Raw genomic sequence first — 4636 nt, forward strand, 5'->3', positions numbered from 1 at the left:
AATCCAAGTTGGGTATGCTACTTATATCCACCACACACTGCATGTATATTCTTATTGAAAATTATTTATCATTTCTTAAACCCACTAGAATCACTCTGTGATGTTTACTTAATTTGAGTTATTTTGGGATATTATAATCCAGAGAAGTTAAAACCAGGCATACATTTGAGATGTTTTATAGATTATGATAAACCTCTAGAATTTGGACCTGAAAAAACTAAAGTATAACTCTCAAAAAACTTAGTTAATATCCCCATTTAAAAAATACTGTTTTACTTCTTTAGTTATAAAGACATTCAACTAAAATGTAACTTCTTCATTATGTCAAATTGAACTACTTTCTTTGTAGCCCAAAATTAAAGCATATTATTTCTTATTGAATTCCTCCCAATTAAATAACCACTTGTGCAATACAGAAAAGGTGGCCAGATTCACAAGTAAGCAGACCCTTAAACCAAGGTGATTGTTTGCCTATTACTTCCAAATCTCCTTTATACATTTTCTCATCATATTATGCATATGATTTTTGCTTTCTGAAGCAGAAAGAATACATTTAATCTGATTTCACACATGAAATACTCTAAAGTATCTCAGAAAAATTTAAATGACATAATATTAAGTAAAAATGCCAGTAGTCAAGATGATGCACAACATCTCTTGTTAGTCTTTTTAATTAAGGAAAACATCAGCTGATCACATAGGAAAGGATTTCAACCATGAGGTGAAACTGATAGTAAAAATGATAGTTATAATACACACCATTTTATATCCATGTATATTCCATTGAGTGACTGGACCATAATTTATTAAAGCCTTGATGTTACATAATTTGAGTGGTTTCCATTTTTATGTAGTATAAATTACACTGGGATAAACATTGTCAGGCATATGGCATTTTTTAATATTTTGGATTATTTCCTTAGGAAAGATTCCCAAAAGTAGAATTACTAGGTTAAAGGGTATGAACATTTTTATGACTCTTGGAACACATTGCCAAATTGCTTTCCAGAAATAAGTTATAGCAATTTACATTGCCACCATCAATATACACAAGTGCCCTTTTCATAATATTCTCACAGGTATTTGGCATACAGTTTTATTTTTTTCATATAGTTTTAGATTTGCAAATTTCATATAGTTTTAGATTTGTAAATTTTATGTACAAGAATGTAGTACCTCCTTTAAGCAGTATATAGTTTAATCATCTCAAATTTCTAACATGTCCTTTAACTGTCTCTGATGATTTGATATTTTTGTAAGTCTGTACAGAATTATATCTCTCTATATAAAAAGCCAGCGGCCGGAACGCCAGCTCAGGTGGCCGGTTTTCCATACATGACACAAGGAAGGAAAGCACTGATGTCAAGCAGTGCATTGGACTCAGGGGGTCTAGAGACACTGACACTAACAATGGCAAACATGGCTTCTTAGATTAAGCCTGGACCAAGAAATAACTTCCTCGTAAACCAGAGAACAAAAGGACACAAGCAACTGGGTAGCATCTGAAACAGCCTGAAAAAAGAAAAGGGTAAAATGAAGAGATATTGAGAAAAGTTATTGAGCGAAGGAAACAAACAAAAGCTCTCTGAAATCAACAAATCAAATTAGTAAGTGTTTATTCTACATGCATTATGTGTGAGTTATGTTGCTGGCCATGTGGTGGGTGATGGAAGAGTTCTGTAGCCTCACTGTAGCTTATAAAATCACTGAATTCAGAAGCTTTTAGGTAACTCAAATGACAGGATCCTGCAGAATTCTTGGTTACACACACACACGTGTGTACATAAATATCACTGAGGCCCAGTGAAGGCTCAGTGAAAGCACCTCCCAAATTAGGGAGGTCTAAAGGATTCCGGAACCTTCCTTGTCTGTCCTTATGACAGGTGCCTTTAGGTCACATTTGGGCGGGGGGAGAAAGGAGGTAATTGTGGCAGTATCTATTGCAGTTGGATAAAGTATCTTTCCCTTACCTTTAACTCTCTCCGAGTTGTGAGTTAGAAGCTGGCAGGACTCATACCAGTAGAAAAAATAGGAGACTGAGAGGAAACAATCTTCTTGTGGTAGTTGGTGTGGTACTGCTTTGTGCTACTGTTTTGAGGAGCCGGATGGGAAATTTTTTATTGCACACTTTATGGCATACTTTGCATCAAGTCAAATTTGTACACCCTCAGAAGTGCTTATAAAACATGATCCTGCTTGGCCAGAGTGGCTCAGTTGGTTGAGTGTCGTCCTCTGCACCGCAAGGTTGTGGGTTTGATTCCTGGTCAGGGCACATGCCTGGGTTGTGGGTTCGATCCCTGGTCAGGGCACATATGGAAGTCAGCTGATTGATGTTCCTCTCTTTCTCCCTCTCTCCAAGCGTGTCCTCAGAAGATGATTAAAAAAACCAAACATGATCCCTAATTTCAAGGGTAGACATGGCAAAGACATGAAAGAGAGAAAATGATTATACAAAACAGAGTGTCCTGTGAAGAAGAACTTCATGTTAGAAACAATGTATAACTTATAAGTTGCTTCTGGTCAAGATGATGATGTCATGTTACCTTAGAGCGAGCTGTGAGCTGGATGACCCTTTGAGTCAGGTGAATAAAGGTAGTTGGGCAGCTAATATTGTGGGGGTAGGCCACTACTTTCCCTAACCTTATGGAGCCATTTAGTCTCTTTATGGTGACTGTAACTATATGGTAAGTACTGTTGAACAACTATTATGTCCCAAGTACTTTGCCAAGAACATTATCTATAGTATCACCTATTGATCCCTCTGGCCCAGTTCATTGTTAGTTTTCTTGACCCACACCCCATGACCTTAAGCTGAATTAATAATTCCATGACTAATTATTAATTAATGACAATGCTCCACTAATTCTGTTCACTCCTTTCATAGAGCACTTCTCATTCTATAGCCTACATTTCTGGCTGTCCCACTGCCACTGAGCTGGCAGGGAGCCGCACCCATATCTCACTTCAATTTCCCAGTGTTTGGTAGTTCCTAAGTACTCTGTTGAATGAATGTTGAGTAGAAGTCTGCGACTTCAAACTCATTGAAGAATCATGGAACTTTTGAGCAAGAGAGGATTTAGAACCTTTGCTACAATCGCTTTACACATGTGAAAAATTAAGTTGGAACAAGTAACTTCCTCGAGGCCACATAAACTTGGTAGGATGAGATTAGAATCCAGTTTCATAGCTTTTCAGCTCAGTACAGTTTCTTCTATAGAAGATGCTATCAAAACTCAGCGAAATCTCCTGGCCCCACCCAAATCCTATCAGCAAGTGGCCTTTGGGCCTTCAGGCTCTTTCTGTGATATAAAATTTCCTAAAAGAATCCACTTTTACATATAGCTTTCCTTTCACAGTTCCCCATTCCAAAGTCCAAACTCAAAATTGGCTGGCTGTTACTGTAGCATCACAGTGTAAAAGTTGGGGTGGGGGGGGGCATTCTGTCTATATTTTCACTAACAAGTTCTTTCCACAAGCTCCCTTTGATTCAGCCAAATCAAATGCTTAACAAGCACACCATACTCTTTCTTCCCCATTTCTTGAGATATGCTGTTCATTCTGACTGGAGGAGCCTTTCTCCTTATCAACCCGGTGAACTTGAAGAAATTGCTCCCTTTCTGGACTGGGAACTCCTAGCACAGAATGGAGACCTGGCTTTAGTCACACAGTGATTGAGTGAGTGCATTTTGTGTGTCTAGCACCTATCGGCATAGCCCTCAACAAAGTTCACTGAATGACTGGATCTTTGGAAAATTACAGAAATGTAACTTACTCTTCAGAATTGTAAGCAACCCTCTACCAAAAATTTTGTTTGGGGGAAAAAGAATATGTTGGCTCACTGTTTTTTTGTTGTTTTGTTTTGTTTTTCTTTAACTCTAGCTCATCTGTTATGACTGCCATTCTCACTCCCTCTGTGAACTCCACATTCTCCCAGCACCTCTGCCCCTGGACACTTGTGGGAGAGGAATCCACACATTCCTGTGGGGCTCCATCACTGGAGCAAGTTCTCAGTAGTTGGGGAAGTCTGGGCTGCAAACAGGAAGTGTCTGTACTTCTGACTAGTCTGTGCCTGGGGCAAAACCGGCAGAGTCCACCTGTGTGGACATTCTGACCAAGTATCAGTCGGGCTTCTCTTTCCAGAACTGGCATCTCGCATGCCTGTCAGAACAGTCCCGCAGCAATGGTCAGGTTGGGAGCCCCTCACGCCTCTCCTTCACTCTAAACAATCTTGAACGGGACATTTAAAAAAATTGTTTTGGAATTTTGAGTTTGCAAAGCATCCGAACGACTGTCCCCTTTTGACAGACTGAGGGCCAAAGAGCAGCAGAGGCAGGTCCCATAATCTAGAATCCTTTTTTCCTCCCCCAATGCCCGAGACCTCATCTGGCCCCTCTAGCTCCCAGGAGGGGCCAGAGGCAGCGTTCCTGCACCTGCCTGCCTCAAGGACACCTTAGCCTCCAGCCTTCCAGGGGGGCTGCAGCCTCCCCACCATGCGCCCGGGGCCCTGGCCCAGGAGTGGGGGGGTCCTAGGATCCACGCTGGGGCTGTGGCCAATCCTGGGGATGACTTCGGACCCCCGCCCCAAGGCACCCGGGCTGCAGGCTGCGGGGCGGGTAGTCCAATGGGCAGCCTCGCC

The sequence above is a fragment of the Myotis brandtii genome, unplaced genomic scaffold (assembly GCF_000412655.1).
Source record: "Myotis brandtii unplaced genomic scaffold, ASM41265v1 scaffold112, whole genome shotgun sequence".
NCBI lineage: Eukaryota > Metazoa > Chordata > Mammalia > Chiroptera > Vespertilionidae > Myotis > Myotis brandtii.